The sequence below is a fragment of the Rhinatrema bivittatum genome, chromosome 1, assembly GCF_901001135.1.
Source record: "Rhinatrema bivittatum chromosome 1, aRhiBiv1.1, whole genome shotgun sequence".
NCBI classification, from domain to species: domain Eukaryota; kingdom Metazoa; phylum Chordata; class Amphibia; order Gymnophiona; family Rhinatrematidae; genus Rhinatrema; species Rhinatrema bivittatum.
In genome coordinates, this window is record NC_042615.1 from 56,757,421 (window position 1) to 56,780,503 (window position 23,083).

General features: G+C 42.7%; 1 protein-coding gene across 7 annotated transcripts in view; it reads left to right on the top strand.

Annotated features, from left to right (window-relative positions):
- FAM160A1 (family with sequence similarity 160 member A1) overlaps positions 1–23,083 on the top strand; it is a 285,642-nt gene that overhangs the window by 28,915 nt on the left and 233,644 nt on the right. For 2 of the 7 annotated variants that reach the window (XM_029606210.1, XM_029606652.1), the window contains exons 1-2: positions 2,730–2,945; positions 4,058–4,155. The exons of 2 other annotated variants lie outside the window; for them this stretch is intronic. The gene's annotated coding sequence lies outside the window, so the exon portion shown is untranslated. Of the gene's footprint in view, positions 1–2,729; positions 2,946–4,057; positions 4,239–12,841; positions 12,944–13,690; positions 13,752–23,083 lie in introns of those variants that run through there. 3 more of the 7 variants (XM_029606132.1, XM_029606565.1, XM_029606386.1) reach the window with 3 other exon arrangements.

Sequence of the window (23,083 nt, forward strand, 5' to 3'; positions counted from 1 at the left end):
CTCCTAGATGTGTGCTGGAAATGTTTTTAAAAAAATTATATGAAAAACTTTTCTTATGTTATAATATCTGGAAATTCTTGATTATATCACTTCTCTGTAAGTGTTATAATTTAATAAATATTAAATAAAAAATTAGAGAGCACTCAATGAAGTTAGGAAGTAGCAAGTTTTAAAACAAATTGGAGAAAATGTTTTCACTCAATGCACAATTAAGCCCTGGAATTCATTGCCAGAGGATGTGGTAAGGCATTTGTTATAGCTGGGTTTAAAAAAGGTTTGAACAAATTCCTGGAGGAGAAATCAGTAAACTGTTATTAACAAAGTAGGTTTAAAAGAATAGCCACTACTTATCAATATGCGATAGCAGCATGGGATCTATTTACTGTTTGAGATCTTGCCAGGTACTTGTGATCTGGATTGGCCTGTGTTGGAAACAGGATACTGGGCTTGATGGGTTTGAAGGGTATGATAAGTTGTTATGCAATGACTGAACCTAGACAGGAAGTGAAGCATGAATAAAATAAGGAGCACCTCCCTGGCTCATGTCACATAACTCCTGTCCAGGAAGGTACAGGCTGAGCTGAAAGCCCAAAGGAGCAGGAAGAAACTGCCAGGAAAAAACAAAAAAGATTTGACGATGATGATTTTCTTCTAAGTTTTTAGCCTATGGTTTGAGGGAAAGGCAGCTTGTGAAACGTCTGTGCCTCAGTCTTAATTTTTTTGACTGCTGTCCTATCCACACTACACTTTCAGGGTCTGTTGGGGGGAACAGGAGGTCTCTGACAGGGGTGTTTTTCCTCTCGACCCCTGCATGTTGTGGACCATGGACTTGTGCTTGTGTCCAGTAAGAGTATGCTCCTCTTAGTTATGGGTGGATGATCCTTGTTAAATTAGCAAAGAATTTAATCGAGATATAGCACTACCCATGGAAATTAGCTGATATGTAATTGGGCTCACAGAAAATGCACAAGAAATACTACAGTATAGAACCTTAAAAGACCACCACGAGGAAAATACTCCCTGCATGCAACTCGTCTTGTGTTTCTTGACGTCAAATCTTTTATGGAAGGGATGATTTCAGGTAAGAGAGTGTGTATTATATTCTCGTTATTCTTTCTCTGTGGAGCTTGTATCGCTCATTTTTTTTTTTTCTTTGTATGCTTTGTGGAAAGTAATCACTTCACGTTATGCTCTGTTTGCATAGCCCGTATTGTTTGTTCATGTGAGTTTTGTAAGTGAATGGACTTGGTGCATTTAGTGGAAAGGAAATTCAGGAAGGAGAGGCCCTGATGAAAGGCTGGAGGTGGGCCTTGCAGTTGTTCTCTGCCTTTTTATGTTTTTGTTTTGAATTATAAGAGCAGTAACAATTCCTGCGTCTGTCTTGGTCAGTACAAACCACCAGAAGGGTGTGTCTTTCTTCTTTTTTTTTTTCTGGCTGTGCAGCAGACTGCAGTGGTTGGGGGGGGGGGATGTTCGATCTCAGTTGTCTTATGTCTGAGCCCCAAGTGAAACTTCGACTGCCCCTTTTCTATTGCCTATTCTACTTCCATCTGCATCTTTCCCAACTCTTAATATTCTTCTGGCTGCTCTGCCGGGCAGCTCCATTCCTAACAGGCAGAGCCAGTCCTGGTTTCACCCTGTTGCACCTGATAGACTTGTAGTCCTGTGCTTTTCACTAGGGGAAGTTGGAAGTACGAGCTCATCATGCATGCAGTGAGGTAGCATTGGGACTGGATCAGCCTATTTTTGGGGGGGGGGGGGGGCGGCGAAGAGGGGCCTGAATGTTAAACCTCCTTCCAGCTGATGATCAGGATTTATTTATTTGGGATCTTGGCAGTTTCCTCGCATTCCTTTTGGGCTTCAGGTTCATCTGTGATCTGGCATCCTGAGCCTTCTTTCATGATTCCCTGGGGATTTTTTTTTTTTTTACCCTGATTCCATACTTTATCCTAACTTACTGTGTCCCAGTCATTGCACGGATGGTCCTTGGCATGGGGGTGGGGCATGCACCAAGGATGCCTTACGAAATCCTGCAGTTATGGGCCCCTGAATCTGACCACTAGGTGTCACCATTGCACAAGATCTGTCTTTCTTCCCCCTCCCCCCCCTCCATGGCTTGGCTGCGTCATTTCCGTTGCATCCCCAGCTGACCTGCGCCCTGGGTATCAAAGCCGGGTCCCTCTGCATGGCCATGCACGGGCTACCCCCTGAGCCCTCGAACTGGCCCACGATTGGGGGAGTCTTAAGCTGCCTGGTTGCCCTCTTTATTTTATTCTCTTCCCTTGCTTCAGATCCCAGAGGCCCTAACAGTCGGTTACAGTTGCGTCTCTTGATTTCCATATTACTCGACTCGCTATGTATTTTGCCTCTGGAAATAACAACACATTTTTAATTTTAGGCAGATATTTATCTGTGACACTCCTAAGGGAAATCCATTTGCCCTCAGGCCTGCACTGAGCATATCTTGTGCAGTACTTGCTAGGGAAAAACTGTGCTGTGGCTGTTTTTCATGGCTGGGTGGTCGGGAGGACCTGCAGGGTGCTTTTATTGGGTGATTGTTTTGTTTCTGTTGATATTAGAATCCAGATAGGATTTGCCCTTGGCGAAGTAATTTTTAGTTGACATTCAGTTAACATGAAACGATAATTACAGTACTTGTACATTTGTCTGCAGAGATTGTTGGTAAAGCCTAGCCTATTTTTATGTCTCTTTTTTTCCCTTTTCAGCATTTGCTTATAGTGCTCTTCCATGCGGTGGGGGGTATTAGCTCCTCATCTAAACGAAACAGAGGCAGAGAGAAGTGAAGGTCTCTCTCTCCATTTGCAGGGTAACGTGAACCCCAGGCAACCCCATGCTCATCATTGATTCCAGTCCTGGCATGAGCAATTGTCTCCATACCACCTCTGTTCCAGTCCTGGCCTGTATAGGTCCAAGAAAACAAAGAGGTAGGCGATCTATGATACCGTCAGGTGAACACAAAAAGAATAGATGCCTGGATCTTTTTCAACGCTTTATTGGTGCAGAGACGTGTCAAATAAAATCGCCTGACTCAGGGAGCCCCTGAGGCAGCGGCTGTAAAGCTGCGAAACTCGGCCTGAGTCGGGCGATTTTATTTGACACGTCTCTGCACCAATAAAGCGTTGAAAAAGATCCAGGCATCTATTCTTTTTGTGTTCACCTGGCCTGTATAGGGACAAATCTACTACATTCTGAGTCGTGCTCGCGATGGTGCAGTTTCCAGCCAGCAGAGAACACCCGATTTTAATGAGGGGCATTCGTAAAGAGCAGAATGAAAGTTCCTGGTACCCAAGGTGAAAAAAATCCCTGCCTAGACTTTCGTTCTGGCACCTCCGTGACTGGCGTAGAAGCAACATCTCAAGATGGCGGAGGCTTAGTATCCCTGCAACAGCACTGTTAGAAGCAGTCTGGTTTTTGGGAAAATGAAAGAGATAAGTGTAAATGGCCTTTGGGCTTATTTTTATTACCATTAGTGGCCTTAGTTAATCTTCTAGCTAGGAACAGCAAGGTCAGGAAAGTGGGAGGAACCATTCAGTACAGCCCTTCCCATTGAGGGGCCTGGGATGGCCGTCCCTGGAGAGGTTTTATCAGCAGCTCTCTCCTTCAGAGACTGGGGCAGTGCAGCTTGAGGTTGGAGTTTTCACCCGTGTTTTGGGCCTACTTGGAGGAACCAGACACACTCTGCCTGGGGATCCTGAGCAAGGTTGGGGGGAGCTTTCCCTTCCAGTCCACTAACAGGCTGGTTGAATTGGCTTCCAGGTTTGATTCTTTTCTTTTTTTTTTTTTTTGGGTGGGGGGGGGTGTGTTTTGGACATCTTTGTAACTGGAAGCCTTGCGAGACTTCTGGGTGAAAGGACATGGGGGGAACCCTTTCCTTGGGGCCCCAGGATAAGGAAGACCTGACCCTTTTTAACCTCTTTAAGGGACCAGAGGAATGGCAATGACCTGATGCAGGGATAGTTTTGGCTTTCTGGCCTCCTGTTTCTGGGAACAGGATTTTTGTTAGACCCAGGAGGAAGAGTGTGTTTTTTTTTTGCAGATCCCTTCCAGCCTGTGGAGGAACATCAAGAGCTGAAGGGGTCCTTTCCAACTTGGGATTTGAGGAAGAAGAGGAAATGTGAGGAGGATTAATTACCTGTGAGTAAATCTATTGAGGATACCCACTTGGAGAATTCTCACCCCCGGAGAGAGAGGACTCTGACTCTCTCTGTGCAGAGGCTGTGAGTAAGCATTTTAACAGATTTGGAGATTGATTTTTTCCTGTCATCCTAAGGATACCCTGTCCACTTGAGGACCTCACCTAGCCCAACCCTGGAGAGTGAGTGCTTTCCCATGCCTGGGTGGTGATAGAGGGAGAGACCATCTGGGTACTGGAAATTATATATTTGTGTCACTTAGCCACTTGATTACCTCTCAGTAAACTTCCTTTTGGACACTGAAACCAAAGCCTCTGGAGTTTTTATTGGCACTCGCAGCACCCTCAGTGGGGAAAGAAAACACATCTTTCCCAGGGAAAAGAAATAAAGGTGCCCATGTCACTCTGGACCCTGAAAGGTTTCCTTTCACCCCACCAACTGACACTAATAAGACCTGTGGTGAAATTGGCGCTAGCCGTAGGCGTGTTTTCTTTTTAACATGCGTGGAAAAAGCAGCTGCCTCTGTAGGATGTAATATAGGACAGGTATGCAAACGAGAGACACACACACATACAATCCATGCTAAAGTAAAATACGCGTGAAACCTGTGCAAATATACACGCTCAAGGCCCGCATGTAATAAACCGCACAGAGACCCACATTAATGTGGTCACCCACTAGTGATTCTTTAGGTGTTGGTCTTCCTCTTTTTTTTTTTTATAAAACAGGGAAGTAGTTAGTGGTCCAGGAGTAGGACTGAAAGTTGGTAGAGCAATGTCTTAACCCCTTCATGTTCTGTCTCCAACCACATGGCAGCGGTACCGGCTGATAGCGGTAAGCGTGGGAAATGCAGCAGAGATTTCATCAGCCAGCCCACAAAATGTACCATAGCATCCGGAAAACGTGAAGGTGATCCATGAATACCCCAGAGCTGCACTGGCACACAGCCACACTAAGGCCAGCAATGGAGTAAACTGACCTCCACTTTATTTTAACTCCTGACCAAGGTGCGGGTTTTAAAGCACCAACTGATGCACGGTTCCCTGCAGAGTTCGTGAATAGTTAATTGCCTCCTTTGCTTGCATTTGCATGCACTCCTGCAAAACCAACCGTGGGTTTGTAAGCAGGCTTATGTGTGCATTTTTGCCGCACTGAACGCTGTTGTGCAAGTACGTGCAAAACCCTGTGGCAGCTTTGTGCTTTCTAGCTATTCAGTAAATGTAGTCCCCCATCCCAGCTCCATGACCTTCTGGGGTTCCTGTATGGTGGTAGTGGTGGTGGGGGAAGGTACAATCTTACTTTTCAAGGCTCTTGCAGTTGTTTTCTACACACCGAGGCTCTTTGGTACACCATTCCAGCAAAAAATCCTCAAACACAAAGCTGTTCAAACATAAGTCTTCTGCTGCAACCAGTGGCAGAGAAAAAACAAAGTCCAAAACAGTTCACACAAAGAATTACTCTTTCAATAGATGCCATAAAAATTAGCTAGCTCATTGGGACAGGTACCCTTCATCCGTGGGCCCTCCAGTACCTAGATTGGTAGAGTACATGTTTATATATATTTTTTTTCCTCTCACCTCTCAATCACAACGCAGGGAGCTCCTCTCTGAATGTCTATCAGTCTGGAGCTCCTTTAGATCTTCTCTGGCTGGCAGTTTCTCTCGGATGCTTCCAAAGAGCAATCCTCTGAAGCCTGTTTCTGAAATGATGCCTCCTTCCTTGGACCTTCAGACTCTGCCTGCCACAAGAGCATCTCTCTCTCTCTCTCTCTCTCTCTCTCTCTGCAGACACTGGAATCCCAGGACTTCACCCCTCTAGAATTTCTTCCTCTCTCTCTCTCTCAAGCACCCCTTTGCTCAAAGGAGAGCGCACTCGCTCCTGGTCCTATCCTTGTGGAGAGACTGGCCCACCAAGTATCCTCTGCAGTGAGACTCGCACGCTCTCTCGCCTTCAGTCCTGTGCCAAGGCTTAACTCTCCAATCCCCACTGTTTCCCATGACAACAGGAATTTTGTTAACTCTGATGACCACGCCCAGTGGGGAGTGCCATTTCTCCCTTTGCATGTACTCTCTACCAGGAGCATGCAAACTTTTTAAAAACTGGGCCACATTACTGGTGCTTATAGGAACCGGGGGCTGGGGGAGTCCCCTTTACAATTCTGTGTGTGTGGGGGGGGGGGGGGGGCGGAGGGTGCTACAGTGGCAAGTATACCACAGAGTGAGGGGACCAAAGCAGTAAGCTGTGGTAACTTGGGCAATAGCTGCTTTTGGGGGGAAACAACCAGAAAGAATGAGGCGGCAGACTGGCTGTTTCCTTTTATGCAATTTATTTACAGTGGGGAAAATCAAAGTGCAAAGCAAAAAAAAAAAAAAAAGTATGTAGCTCACCTTAAAATTCAGGTAGCACAGAGACATCACACATAGCCCAGTTTTCTCAGAGTGGCTTCCTGCCTGCTCCTCTGGGCCCTTATTCCTTACAGTCTGGCGAGGGGAACCTCCATTCACCCATGTGTCTGGGCTACATAGCTGTGGCCGGTCCCTTAAGATGGTTTGAGGGAGTTTCTGGTGTACTCCTTCACATAAGCATACAAATAAAAAGAATAATTCAAAACAGTTAAACAGAATAACATCAAATAGTTAAAAACTCATATAAAACTGTTCCAAACACCCATAAAACAGTTCAAAACAAACACATCAAATAATACCCAGTAATTTAAAACTAGTAAGAATTTTACAAAATTCCTCACCCTCCATACCTGGGAACTTTTTGATTTCCAGATGCCTGAGATTGTTGTGGATTAGCAGACAGAGGGGAAGGGGAGTTGTGGCGTGTGCACGCACACGTGCTCTTTCTCTTATCCACACATACCTCTACCCACCCATACATAATGCACGCTCTCACTTTTCTCCCCCTCCAGCAGCAGGCTCCATCTTCAGCCCCTGCGACCGACCCAAATGTGGCCTTGAGGGAGACAAATGCCACGCTGCTCTTCCTAACCTAAGGTCACACCGGCCAAGCTGCCGATTCCGGTAGGGTGGCAATATTCCTCCTCTAAGGTCCTGCTGGTCATGGAACCAATTCCAGTGGGGCCACAATACTTCTCCTCTTCCTGCTCTGCCGGACTCACTGCTGATTCTGGTGGGGCCACACTCCTCTCCCTATGCTGCTATGCCTCTGAGGGGGACGTCACTGCCAGCCGTCAACATGTAGGTCGATATCATCGACAAAGACTCATGATGTCAGGCCATTATTGCAAGGCACTGATGGGCTGGAGATAATGGGGCAAATTCAGTAGGGGTGGGGTGGGGGGGGGCGTGGTCTGCCCACCCTTGCTCTATACTAGTGGCTTAGCCAGCAGTTAATTTTTGAGGGGACCCAAGGTTAACAATGGGGGGCAGTTGACTTACAGGTCTAGGCCCTACTAGTTGTACTCTTATTGATAAATAATACCTTAGAGTGCATCTGACAATGGAGTTCTAAGTAGTTTCATCATGAGTGATGCTTTAAAATATTTTAATTATATTTCAAGCACTTACCAGCATTAAAATATCTTATTAATCTGGTATTAATTTATTTTATGTTTATTGCAATTTATACATGCACATGAAACATCCGATCCAATCAAGTAATAAAACAAATCTCAATGTATTCTTTTATGAATCCTCCTTTCAAAAAATGCAGAGAAATTCTTAGCTACAATAAAACAGCAATAATCATATCATCAGAACTGAACTAGGACATGCAAAATAAAATATTCAAATTCTGGTGCCACCTCAGTGACAGCAAAATATATTCCCTCAAATGCCGAACACTTTGTGAAGTAACACAAACTCCCTACCACTAAAAAAAAAAAAAAAAAGTCTAGAACCTTAACATATCATACCATACCAGCAGTAGCACCCTTATCTGCAAAAAGGTAGCAAAGGCAAATGTTAGACCAAACCCTAGAACACTTATCCACTATGTAGTGGGCAAACAGAACAAGCCAAACTGCAATAAATCCCTACAGAGAAACTACATGCTAGCAAAATATTGCATCTGTCATACATGCACAACACAGACAGATCCTTACCTAATACAAATTAGAAACAGAAGCATGCAGTCAAAAATAAAATAGCCCGAGAACCACTGGAATACTGAAGATACAAATATATAAGAAATGCACATTCCCAAAGATGGCATATTTCAAACACTGAAAGTCAAATTAATTTTTTTAAAACCTTTGACTGATCTTATTTTTATAATCTGTTCCCAGTCTTTGTTCCCCTTGTCTCTTTTTTTTTCCTAATTCCTTTTTTTTTTCAGGGTCTCTTTTATTCTTTCTCTTTCTTCTATCTCCTCTTGTCTTATTTCCTTCCTCCTTCATACACACACAGACTGTCTCTCAGATTCCCACTCTCATATGTTCTCACACACACAGGCTTTCATTCTCTCGCACATGCTGTCTCGCATGCAGGTTCCCATTCTCCCACACAGACACGTACAACCTTTCATTTTTACATTCTCTCTCATGCAGGCTGTTGCTCTCTCACACACATAGGGTCTCACTCCCACATGCTCTCTTTCAAATACACTTGGTCTCATACTAACCCACACCTTTTCCACTCCCACATGTTCTCTCTCATACACACACCCAGGCAGGCTCCCCATTCACTCACAAAGACAAAACCCAGACAGTCTACCCATCTGGAGCAGAAGGGGGAGCCAGTTCCTCCGCTCCTCCACTTGTGCTTGCCCTTGCACTATTCAAAACTGTTGCAGCTATCGCTTCCTCTGTGCTGATCTCATGTAGGCCAGCACATATCGTGGAGCAGTTGAATGGGTTCTCCCAGTGGGATGAGGCCTACCAGCGGCCTCCTGGGCCTGCTCCTTTTCACAGCCATGGGTGGGTTGAGCTCCATTGGTGGCCTCCCAGGCCTCATTTGTCGTGGGATAGGAGCCACTGACGGCCTTGAGGACCTCGTTTTCTCTTTGGTTGCTGGTGAGATAGGGTCCACCAGCAGCCTCCCAAGCCCCCTTTCCTCTTTGGCTGTTGCTCCGCTGTGTGTGCACACCTGGCAGGGGTCCTGCGACAGTGCCTCTCTTCTTGGGCCGCCGGGCAATGCTAAGCTGCTGGACCATGGCCCACCTAGGACCATCCGTGGCTATGCCACTGCTCTGTACTGCCTTCCATGTGAAAGGGTGTACAAGACAAACCTCCAGTACATCTTAAAGTTGTCTAATCTGGTCCATCTTAAAACCCACTGAGAGTGGAAATCCAAGTCACAGGATGTTTCCCTGGAGAGAAGAATACAAGATGAGGCCAGGACAGGAAGAGGAAGCACCAGACACTATGCTAAAACTTTGTATGTCTGAATATACACATTTTTGAGACAAAAACTGCAAAGTCATCAGATGTTTGCTGTGGCTTTTTTTTTTTTCCTTTCTTCCCAAAGACTCGACTAATTTGATTTACTGTGGTTCAGGAATGTATTTCATTTTCTGATCTGGGATGGTGACAGCTATTGGCCTTTTTGACTTTGTTTTTCATATTTTTCTTTGCAGTCGTAACCCATTGTTTGGGGAGGTTTAAGTCCCAAGGGCACACGACTTTTAATTTATTCTTGGGGGCTGCTCCTGCTAACACTTCTCCCATAACATTATTCTCCGTCCCAAGGGTGGATCCTTTTTTATTGGGGGGTGGGGAGGAGCTAAAGCTTGTGGCCCGGGTGGTGGTGGTGGTTTCTTCTTACTGTGTGTAGTTAGAGGAGGATCCCATGGGGTGAGATTCTGGGACAATGGGCTGGGTGTTTAAAATAAAAGTTGACTCTTTCTTTAAAGTCAAAGTAAACAATTTATCAAGAATGGAAAGATACAGCTGTGATGTTTGCAGGTGCCTCTCTTATTTTTGTTTTTTTGGGTAGTGTCCTTTCTCTTGCTCTCCTGAGGTTTAGCTTACCCCTTTTTTACTCTGAGTGAATAAACCTATCCCAGCACTATGGTGAAGTCCTGTGGTGGGTAGGATCCCCTTTATCACGGAAGAATCCTACCTTGGTTCCAATGTTCGTTCCCGGTCACCCAGCCTGTGTTTGGTCCCATAGGAGTGGAGATCCTAAGGGGGGTCTCTAATATCTTGGCCCTTCTCTGGGCTTTTGGTGGTCTCCGACTTGTCAGGCTATCCTAGCCCTGGATCCCTTATGGGGAGGAGTGGATCAACAAAAACCTCCACACAACTCAATACTTGATTACTTGCTGCCAAAAAAAAATCTATGACCGCTGCTTCTCTCACTGGTGCTTGCCTCACCTAAGAAGTAGGAGGCTCACAGGTCTTCAGTCCCTAAAAGGGGATCCGGCAGAAACCAATCTCACTGCAAAAATATGTGAGGAAGATCCTGTGGCAGGGAGTGCGCGCTGGGTAATTTCCCCCAAACTAAATTTCCTGATGGGGCAGGGAGATCTCGCCAGGGATATGAAAAATAGCATCCTTACTCCTCTGAGGCTAACTTTGCCACGCTGAATATTTAAACTAGCTCCACTCATTAGGATGAGGCAACCAATCCCAGCCCTCCAGGTTGGGAGGGGCTGAAGAGGGTGGAAAGTTCACAGAAAGGTTTAAGCAGAGACCTAGGGTCATTTAGTGGCTGACCCAGGGGGGTGCATGCAATGTCATTGGGAATGATTTTCTTTTCTATATGTGATATTAGCTGCCACTTCCCTGATGAGGGCAGGAGTGTATGGTCTGTCTGTATTAAGGATGTTTTATTCATTACTTCATATGTTATAATATGCTGTACTACTGTATCTTATTGCTACTGTGAGGTAAACCACGTTGGGCTCCCTGTTTGGGGGGGGGGGGGGCAGTATATAAGTAGATTCGGAAAGCTTAGATCGTTTGGCTTTTATTTGTATTTCATTTCCTATTCACGTTTATTGGGAAACGGTTTGTTACCGAAATTATGCTTTGATTTATTTATTATAACTTTTTTGTTTTTTGGCATGCATATTTAATAGCTTTAATTTGATGTGGTGCATTCAGGTGCAGTAGGTATTAACTTACCCAGCTACCAATGAATAGGCGTGAGCCTAACAGTGATGATATCTGCTTATGAGTAGATTCCATTTGTTTGAATGCTGCTTTCCAGCCCTTAATGCTGTTTTATGTACTTCATTAAATTCTATCTCTTAATGCAGGTGGGGGGGGGGGGGGGGGTCGGGGTCTCAGATGTGCTCTTATTACTGTAGCATCAGTGGCTCCACAAACCCTGTTAGGTGTGCAGTGTCTGAGAAGGGGCCGGTAGATAGTTGCCAACGCTCTGGTGGACGGCGCCAGCAGTTTAAGAAAACTCTTAAGTCCTCGGGTACAGGGTTCTTCAGGGGTGTCTGCCTCAATAGAGAGGTGCTGCCCTCCAAAGGGAGAGTACTGCCTGCCTCCTGTCTTGAGAAGGTGGTCGGGGAGCCCAGACGTTTAGGATAGGCAATAGCTGCTCAGGGGTTCAAGGAGAGGCCTCCTAGGTTTTCTGAAGATCAATTTCTGAGAGAGTTCTTCAGATGGACAGCAATGAATTCTTGACACAGAGGTAGTTTCGAGGAAGGGATTTGTAAGCCCCTACCCCTTATCTGTCTAGGGAGAATGCTGTGGGGCTGGGGAAAAGTGTGGAGTTGAAGTTGGGAGTCCAGCGAAGACTGCCCGACTTGGAGGTCTGTTAGAATCGCTGCGCTGGGGAAGCTCCAGCTCTGGGAGTTCAGAGCTTGCTGATGGAACACAGAGGAAGCTGCATGCAGAGAAGCATTTACTAGGGGGAAGGGCCCAGAAGGAACGGGTGCCTTACCCTGAGAGCTTACCTGCCAGGGTATGCAGCCTTCACTGCTATGTGAAAGATTGGGTTTATTTTTCTCTGCTTCTGGGCTTTTTCCATATTGTTCAGTGCGCCTTAGCTTTCTTGTAGAGGCTGTGGATTTTGTATTGCCTCTTTGCATTTTCTTGTAAAAAAAAAAAAAAAAAAAGTTTAAAAGCCAAATTAAATACATAAACAGGAGGAGATGGATGGTGGGGGGAAAAAGCAAAGGGATGAACAATGGGGAGCAGAGTTAAACAAGTGACGGATGCTGGGGCAGGGGACACATAATGTTCATATATCAGTGATTTTTAAATAGAAAGGATATATAAATTGGCTTTTTTTTTCTCAGTCACTAAGACTAGAGCTTGTTTTATAGTCAAGGTTGCCCTGTAATTGGTCAAATACAGTAATTGTACACTACATAGCAATCTGTGGTGCTGTAATTGTCATAAACCTGTGCATTTGAAACTTTGATGGCACAATAGAGAAAATGTAAAACAATGCTATATCTTACACAGGTTTTCTTTTGGTGCAGTTTTGACTGGCACAGGTGATGGGATAGGAGGGGAGAAGTCCAGCAGTGCTGCTGGAAGGGTGCAGGCTTGGTTTATAGTATGTGTTCCTGGCAGCGTGACACATCTCGTTTTCGGAGCCCTTCGGATTCTTATACGGCATCCTCTCTGGCTGACTCTTATCTCTGGTCCAGTGAGTGCTATCGCAATCTGCAAAAAAAAAAATCTGCATGATCTTTAGGACCAGTGCTGCTGCTGTGTGCTCGCTGACTTACTCCATCCCCTAAAAATGTGTTTTCAAGGGGCTTTATCATCCAGTGCGATCCTTCTCATATTTAACCAGTTTCCATTTTGAAAGTCCTCTAGGGTGGCATTCCAGGACGAATCCTGTAACCAGGAGAGGACCAGCAATACGCTTAATTGCATTTTGCAGCTTTGTTCAGAAACAGCGATCCTGAAGGTACCTAGCTGGTTCAGGCCATTTAAAACTACTGGCTAGTAGTATTGTAAATACTTCTGTTTTCTTTTAATATCAGATTTAAGCTAAGCTAGAAATATCTCGTGATGGTCGTGTCGGAGGAAAGTTGTGTAAAAATCCTTTAGAAATCAGAAATGTTTTGTTTGCGCTCTGCCCTTCAGACTTGAGGGTATGGAGCTTGCTCATCCAGTTCTTGGGACTCAGCTTTAAATCTTCAGGGTGCCTTTTGGTGCAGTTTTGCTGCCTGTGCCTATTTGACCTCTGCTGATCTTGAAAAATCAGACTTTTGATTTGGATCTGTGACGTGTGTAAAGTGTTTACTTGTACTAGGAATGGCTGGACACACCAAACCCTGTCCATTAAGATAAACAGTCATGCCATGTGTGAATTGTCTTTATTTTTTTTGTAAATCATTTGTGGTCTCTGCTGAAAAGCCTCCGCCTTACCTGCTCCTCCTCCCACATCTCTCTCCTCTGCTCTCTGAAAAGCCAGGCTGCCGTCACAAGTTAGTGAAATAAACACCACCTGATGCTGTTTCACTTGCCGTGCATGAAGACTTTCTCCATTCTGTGTCTATGGAGAAGAAAGACATTTTTAGTTTGCAAATAGACATACAAGTGGGAGGTGCTTGATTCTATGCACTCTTGTATGGTGCTTCACCGATCCTTGTAGGGCATCGGCATAGGGGCAGATGGCACTCTTTATTTATTTATTTTTTTTTAAATCAAGGTTTATCTGCTGACGTGCCTAAGGAAATGCCAGAGTCTTCATAGGATGGAATGAAATGCAGGTGAAATCTTGATGTCTTTGTATTTGCTGGCTTAGATTTGGGTTTGCATTCAGCTGCACAGCATCGGAGATGGTTCTGGTAGTTGCTCTTTCTGGAATCAATACGCCACTTGCATTGAGGAAAAACATCTAGGGGGCAGCTTTTCAAAAGTCACTTATTCAGATGGCTACTTAACCAGACTGAGAGCAAAAGGACATCTTCCAGCTCAGAGAGCGAGGGGTTAATTTTCCCTTGCTTTGTCACCTGACCCTATATAGGAAGGGGAGGGGACAGTAAGGCATCTAAACAGGATGTGACCTGTGCTAGTGAGTGAGACTCCATCTTCCTCGCCTGTCTATTATGCTGCTCACATCGGCAGAATCTCAGTATATAGAACCATGTGACTGTGCAGATAATGCTTTTAGTATTGTTTAACTTTATTCCACATTTCCAAGTAAAATATTCTTGCAGGCTGCCAACAGAAGAGTTCTGAATTATTTCTGCTTCACTCAGTGTCTCTCTTGGAAGTGTGGGGTCCTCGCAGTGCACACATCCGGTTCTGACCCTGAACCAACAGATTGGGCCAGAGTTAGAAATCATAAGAGGACCTTGTAAGACTGGGAGCCTGGGCACACAAATAGCAGGTGACATTTAATGTGGACAAGTGCAAAATGATGCATATAGGGAAGAACATCCTAAATTATTTACCCAATGCAAGGTTCAATATTGGGAGTCACCACCCAGGAAAAGGATCTAGGTGTCATTGAAATCCTCTGCTCAGTGTGCGGTGGTGGCAGCCAAGAAAGCAAATAGAATGCTAGGAATTATTTGGAAAGGAATGGAGAATAAAACAGAGAATATCATAATGGCTCTACATTGCTCTATGATGCGACTGCATCGTGAGTATTGCGTACAGTTTTAGTTAGTGTACCTCAAATATAGTAAAACTAGAAAAGGTACAGAGAAGGGAGACCAAAGTGATAAAAAGGATGGAATGATTTCCTATGAGGAAAGGCCTACAAGGTTAGGGCTCTTCACTTGGAGAAGAGAAGGTGTGAGGGAAGATATGATAGAGGTCTATAAAGTGAGTGGAATGGATTGGGCAAATGCAAATCAGTTGTTTACGGTTTCAAAAAGTACAAAGACTAGGGGACATGCAATGACGTTACTAAGTATTACATTTTAAAGCTAATAGGAGAAAATATATATATTGTTTTACTCAGTACATATTAAACTCTGCAGGGTGTGGTAAAAGTTGTTAGTATAGATGGGTTTAAAAAAGATTTGGATAAGTTCCTGGAAGTAAAGTCCATAAAACATTATTAAGGTGGACTTGGGGAAATCCACTGCTTATCCCTGGGGAAAGCAGCATGGAATCTATCGACCTTTTGGGATCCTGCCAGGTACTTGTGACCTGGATTGACCACTGTTGGAAACGGGACACTGGGCTTGTTGGACCTTTTGGACTGACCCAGTATAGCAAATCTTATTATGTTCTTAAATCTCCTACCTCATACCTCCTGAATGCAGGTAAAAGTATTGCTTGTTTCACAGCCTACATCCTTTTTACCCCATTTCTGTGGAGGTGTTCCCAGGACAAAGGAGGTAACAAATCCTTGTAGTTTTTGCTGGAAAAAGTACACACAGAGAAAGCAGGAGCAAATGTCTGCAGGTAATTTATTTATTTTAATTTTTATTTATTCATTTTTTACAATTTTCACAGGGAAAATTAGCTTTACCTTCTCTTTGAGAACTGGTGCAATCCCCACAGGTGGACTTTACTCCTGCTTTTAAGAGGCAATTTTCAAAACCATGTGGGCAGGAGCAATCAAACTGATTGTTTACCGATGCTACAGTCTCCTGTTCTGGTTTTATTCCTAGGTCTCCTTATTCTTCTGTCTAAATATCTTTTATTTGTGGTGGTGGTCTTCTACTTCTTGGAGAAAAGAGAGAGAGAGGCATCTTTTATTTTATAAGCATGGTTGCTGGATTTTTTTCACTTGTCTGCTCTTCAACTCTTTGCAGTTTTTTACGCTTTGGTATATTTTTGGATTCTGGTATGTGGCTCTGAAACAGCACAGGTGCACACTTATGTACTTTGGTTCAGGATTGAGGAAGCGGTTAGGTAGGTGGTGCATTAAAATTGTACATAGCAATATCTCATGAATCAAAAAAAAAAAATGGAAGTGTGACTGGGTTCACCTAATAAATATTTTTATTTGGGATTCTTGGCTCATCAGTTTCCTCCTTTTGGGGTAACAACTTGACTGGAACCAACATCTCTTGGGCTGTGATGCCATGAACCATCCTTCACAACTTTTTGTGTTCTCCCTCACCTTTTCTAAACTCAGCTCTGCTGCAGAGACCATCCTAGCCCAGGGGCCCATAAAGTGTGGCTCCTTTCTGAACCTGATAATACGGACCCTAAATCTGGCCACTAGGTGTTGCCATTGACTGATGGCTTCACAAACCTCTCCATCCCTCCCTCCTCCCGTGTTGTGAATGCTGCCTTCTTGGCATACCTTGCCATCCTGCAGAGTCAAAGCTGATCAGAGGAATCAAAGCCAAGTCTTGAGCATGACCTGGTTTAAAAATCTTTTGGCTAGTTTAGCTGTTTTCATGTTCTGTGATCTTGACACAGTGGGACAAGCAGTTGCATATATGACCCAACTTCTGCATTTGGTTTCCCTGCACCTGACAGACTTTTTTTTTTTTGTTGTTTTGTTTTAATAACCGCATATATGCAGCATTTTTATTCCTGGTTTGGTGCTAGAAGTCCCTGCAGATGCAGAGGGAAATGGCTTTTCATGCATAACCCCTGTTATGGTCGAACTTGGATAACTAGTTGTGGTTGCATTTTGATATACAACCACAAACCTTGACTTGTCAAATATTATTAGATGCATTATTAGCCTTGGGATATCAAATTGAATCAACAAAATCTTTGCATTAGATGTCATATTCACTAACTATAATTTAGTACGTGAAATTAACTCTAATTATACTCCTGTCCTCTTGTCCGACCATTTCTTAATCAAAGCGAACATCATCTTTGATTAAAAAAAACAACCAAACAAAAAACCAGATTTACTCAAAGAAAACAAATCTTTTGAATTCCGACCACCTTTTAATGCTATTGAACAACAGCTCATGAATATTGATTTAACTAACACATCTAATGCCCTTCAATCTTGGATTAATATTACCAATGAAATTGCCAACAATATAAATCCTCAAAAAAATCAGTCATTAAAGGAAATAAACGATCCAATCCATGGTATAATAAGGCTATTAAAGAAACAAAACAAATTTTAAGAGCTAAAGAAAGAGCATGGAGAGAAAACAAAACAACAAAAACCTTAACAAGCTATTGAGTTTGCCTTGCTCATTATAAAAAACTAATTAACAAACCAAAAAAGGAATATTACACCAATAAAATAAAAAGCTTTTCAGGCAACCCTAAAATTCTATTTGAATTAGTAAATAATTTAACAACTGATTACTCTCAAACTGAATCAAATACGGATGTAAACTTGAGTCAAGAATTAGCTGCATTCTTTAAAAATAAAATTGACTTGATAGAAGCCAATTTTGATAACACCTCTAAACAAGTGATTAAAATGAACAGAAAAGAAATCAAGCCATGGTCAACTTTTAAAGAGACTACAATTGATGAAGTCATAAATTTAATCCTGAAAATGAATCCAGCCACACATCCTTCCTGTAATAACTCTGAAGAAAATGATGCAGACAATTGCTCCATACGTAATAGTGATCACAAATCTTTCCTTAAAGGAAGGAATAGTACCTGGTGTCTTAAAAAAAAAAAAAAAAGCAATAAAACCAATTCTAAAGAAAATTTGGACAATAAAAATTTGAATAATTATAGGCCAATTTCAAATCTCCCTTTTCTTGCGAAAATTATAGAGAAATTAGTCCTAAAGCAATTGAATAATCATCTTGACCAGAATGACATACTTTATCAAACACAATTTGGTTTTAGGAAACATCTAAATACTGAAATCTTACTACTGTCTCTTCAAGACACATTTATTTCAAACATCAAACCCTTTTAATACTATCTGTTGATGCTTCTTGATTTGTCGGCCGCGTTTGACACAGTGAACCATGAGATCATGGTACCCAGGCTAAAAGAAATAGGGATTGAAGGACAACCACTACAGTGGATCAGTTCTTTTCTAAATGACAGGAGCTATCAAGTCAAAACCAATGATAAAGTCTCTGATCTAACCAAGCTGGATATAGGTGTTCCTCAAGGTTCCGCCTTATCGGCGACCTTGTTTAACATCTATTTTCCTAGCCTTTAGCAGATGGACTCAGGACCAATGGGTATAAATAAATAATCTGGTCTAGAGGCCATATCTCAGATTTCTGTTTGAAGATGGGCAATGTTTTGCATCAAGATATATTTTTCAGGGTTTCCTGTGTGAGGAGAAAGATACCTTTTCAGGGCCCTGCACATTGCTTAGTTTGTCCCAGTTTAATGTATTGCATTCAGCAGTAATCATCTCAGCATTGAAACTTATTACATTCACAGCCCAATCAAACATTTGAGTTTTGTTGGTTTCCAACATTTCTCTTTACTGATAAGATGAAATTGATGAAATACAATTCTTTACAGCTGAGTTAATTGACTTTGCGATGGTACAACTGATTTTTAGTGAGTTTCTTTTCAGTCCCTCTTAATTCAGATGGTAAAGCCAGTTAATTCAGTTGTTGTTGACGTCTCCTAGTCTTTATCAAGTACTTTTGTTAAAGCAGTTTAATTTACTTCTTAAATTTATGTATTTATTTGTAATTTTTATATACCGATGTTCCTGTATAGAATACATATCGCACCGGTTTACAGAGAACTTAACTGTCGCCTCAGGGGCAGATACATTGAAACAAGGTTGAAATTAACTTACAGAGAACAAGTGGAATGCAATTCAAAAACATGATTAGTTAAAGTACAAATCAAAACATATTTACAATGGGATTGGTGGACCAGCGACTGTAAGGCTCGATTCATCAGCTCTTAGCTCTCAGGGAACACTTGGCTAAATAGCCAAGTCTTTAGCTTCTTTTTGAATACTAAGAGGCAGGGTTCTTGTCGGAGGTCCGGAGGGAGCGAGTTCCAAAGTGAGGGACCAGCTGTGGAAAGTGCGCATTTCCTAAGTGAGGTTTTGGCCGGCTGGGTGTGCAGCATATCCTTGTACGCTCTTCTGATGGGTCTCTTGGTGATGTGCTGCTGAAGTTGGAAGGTTAGGTTGAGGGGGGGAATGTTGTGTAAGGCCTTATGGATCATCATGAGGGCTTTGAAGAGTATCCTGAATTTAATTGGCAGCCAGTGAAGGTTCTGGAGGATAGGGGTGATGTGTTTGTGAGGATCCTGGCCGTCGCGTTCTGGACCATCTGAAGAGGTTTGATTGTGCTGGCTGGTAGGCCCAGAAGGAGTGAGTTGCAGTAGTCCAGTTTCGGGAGGATGATAGATTGTAGTACCAGGCAGAAATCTCGGAAGTGCAGAAGTGGTTTTAATTTTTTTAATACTTGCAATTTAAAGAAACATTCCTTGGTGGTGTTTACGAATTTGCTTAGGTTGAGTTGGTTGTCTAGTAGCACACCAAGGTCTCTTACATGCGTTGTGTGGTTGATAGATGTGAAGGAGAGTTGGGAAGCGATTGGGGGGGTTAAGCGGAATGCAGTTGTCTGGGGCTATTAGAAGGATTTCGGTTTTGTTGGTGTTAAGGACGAGGTTGAGGCTAGTGAGTAGGTTGTTGATTGCAGTAAGGCAGCTATTCTAATGAGACCATGTTTTGTGGAGAGATTCAGCTATGGGAATGAGGATCTGTATGTCATCCGCGTATAAGAAGTGAGTAAGCTTGAGGTTGGTTAGTAGATGGCAGAGTGGGAGGAGGTAGATATTGAATAGTGTGGGTGACAGGGATGATCCTTGGGGTACTCCCAGATTTGATCTGATTGGGTGTGTGTCGCACCCAATTGTTGTTGATCCTGACCTTGTAGAACCTGTTTTCAAGGAATGATTTTAACCAAATGAACGCCGATCCTGTGATGCCGATATCTGCTAGACGCTGTAGAAGGGAGGTGTGGTTCACGGTGTCGAACGCTGCGGAGAGGTCCAGAAGTGCAAGTAGGAATGGTTGACCTTTTTCCAGGTTAAGGAGGATGGTATCCAAGAGCGAGGCTAGTAGTGATTCGGTGTTCAGGGCCTTTCGGAATCCGAATTGATTTGGGGTGAGGATGTAATTTTCTTTTAAGTATTCGGATAGTTGTCTGTTTACTATCTTCTCCATGAGTTTGGCAATCATTGGAAGGTTAGCTATGGGGCGGTAGTTGGCTGGATCTGAGGGTGGCAGGTTGGGTTTTTTTAGGAGAGGCTTGAGCATTGCAAGCTTGAGCTGGTCTGGGACATGTTCTTGAGACAGTGAGCAGTTTATGATGTCTGCTACTGGTTTGGAGATGGAGATGTTATAGCTTCTTTCCCAATGTAGAAAACAAAGAGTAGGATTAAATGGTCAGTTTTCACAGTGGAAAAAGGTAAACTGTGGAGTGCCTCAGGGTTCTGTACTTGGACTGGTGCTTTTCAATATATTTATAAATGATCTGGAAAGGGGTTTGATGAGTGAGGTAATCAGATTTGCAGATAGCACGCAATTATGCAGAGTAATTAAATCACAAGCGGATTGTGATGAATTGCAGGAGGACCTTGTGAGACTGGAAGATTGGACTTCCAAATGGCAGGTGAAATTTAATGTGGACAAGTGCAAGGTGATGCATATAGGGAAAAATAATCCTTGCTATAATTACATGGTTAGGCTCCATATTAGGAGTTACTGCCCTGGAAAGAAATCTAGGTGTCATAATGGGCAATACATTAAAATCCTTAGCTCAGTGTGCTGTGTTGGTCAAAAAAGCAAACTGTTAAGAATTATTAGGAATGAATGGCAATTAAAATTGTGGCTGTCATAATGCCTCTGTATCGCTCCATAGTGAGACCGCACCTTGAATACTGTGTGCAGTTCTGGTTGCCACATCTCAAAAAAGATATAGTTGCAATGGAGAAGGTACAGAGAAGGGCGATCAAAATAAGGGGCATGGAAAGGCTAAAGAGGTTAGGGCTGTTCAGCTTGGAGAAGAGATGGCTGAAGGGGGATATGATAGAGGTTTACAAAATCATGAAAGGACTTGAGCAGGTAAATGTAAATTAGTTATTTACTTTCTGACAATAAAAGGACTAGGGGGCACTCCATGAAGTTAGCAAGTAGCTCATTTAAAACAAATCTGAGAGAATTCTTTTTCATTCAATGCATAATTAAACTCTTGAATTAATTGCCAGAGGATGTGGTTACAACAGTTAGTATAACTGGGTTTAAAAAAGGTTTGAAGAAGTCCATAAACAGCTATTAATCAATATAAAATAGTAGCTTGGGATCTATTTTATGTTTGGGTACTTGCCAAGTAGTTGTGACTTGGATTGGCCACTTTTGGAAACAGGATGCTGGGCTTGATGGTCTGACCCAATATGGCAAGCCTTATGATCTTATGTAGTCAAGTATGAAAGGTGGAATATATACTACACAGTCATTATCTATCTCTTTCTTGTAGTTTTCTCCTTAGACCTCCTTGAGTTTCCTCACTGTACCTGAAAGGCACAAGTCTTCCTCCTTCTCTTCTGTTCTGTATCATGAAGATAATTGTAGCTGCTCTTCTCCTCCTCTTTTGTAGATGTGCATGGTTGGCAACCATTCCAGCTCCTTTCTCCCCTCTCTCCTTCTTCCTCTCCTTAGGATCTTGTTGATCTTGGGTTCATCTTGCAGGAAGTGAATCTCTCCCAGTGAATAGGAAGGTGAGAAATAATTTAGCTTAACTGAGTCCCATGTAGTGGGTGCTCCAAACTTAAATGGAATAAGAGGGTGGAACTAAACTCTCTCTCATCAAATAACTTCTGCCTCCATGGAGCAAATTTAATAGAAACACTGGAGTACAGCACAGGGCATTGTCTCCTCAAAAAGCAAAGGGGAATCCTCAAGGCAAAACGGTGCTCTGGCTCTAAGTGCCAGAGTAACAAACCACTCCTAGCTTCCACATGTCAGAGCGATTCACCCAAAACATTACTCCCGTGTTTCTCTCCCCAGATCAATTGATCTATTCCTTTACCTACTAACTCTAGTAGGGAACTAACAGGATCCCTACACAGGTAGAAAAAGTAGTTCTTGCCTCAACTCTGTCCTGTTCCCTGCTTGGGCAGCTTTGAATCTACTTGATGGAAATGCTGCTTTACATGGCTCCACCGTCGGATGTGTTTCTTTATAGGAGATGTACCGTATTGACTGCAGATGTAAATTATACTAATGGCTCAAATTAAAAGCTCTAAGAGACCAATATGGGTTTAAGTGGTTATGGTAGTCCGGAATCCTTCTTTTCTTTGTGGTCATTAGCATCGGTGCTAAGCATTTCAAGTGCTTTAGTAGCCTGAGATAAATGGCTTGAAACAAAAACCAATACATAAATTGGAATAATTGTCCTGTATGGCATACGGAGGCATTAAAACAGTTCAGTATCAGAGTGTTAAATTTTTCAGTCGTAAGGGATTTATATTTTAGTTTTAACTCTTCTGGCTCTTATTTTTAAGCACACATTTTGGTTTTTCATTATTTTTACTTGGAATGATGTGACCTTTTTATTTCATATTTCTTGATAGACTTTTTATGCTATGGAAAATTTTTATGCTTTACATCTTTTTTTTTTTTTTTTTTTTTAACGCTTGCTTTCAGTTCTCAATTCACAAACATGCATGCTCGTCTTTATTTGCAATAATGTGCAACCATTTTAATGTTAACATTTCTTTTTTTCCTTAATGTTATTTCAGTCCTTTAGTCTTGACTTCTCTAGTCTTCCTATCCCCTATGACTCTGATCTCTCCTCATCTGATGTTCCTGACTGCGACCTTGCCATCCTCATCATATTGGATGTACCACAGTTAAAAAAAACCACTGTATTAATCTACAAATACATTTTCTTTGTACCTGTATTGATTTGTCAAAGCACAAAACGAGAAGCCCCAGTTGTAAACCATGGAAGGCTTAACTGATGGAATGGAACACTAAAATAATGCAAGGTGCAACCAGAAGACAAATTTCCAAGTTTTCTGGGTCTTTGTAATTTGGAGCTTTTTCTCTTATGTTTGTGTTCTTGAATGTGTTTTTTTTTTTTTGGTCATATTCTGACCTTTCCTTAGCATCATAAAGTAGACCAGGTAAAGGTAGCCCATGCCATAAACTCAATTTTGTAGAGACATTCTGTAAGCAGTAGGCTTGTGCAGGGGTGGATTG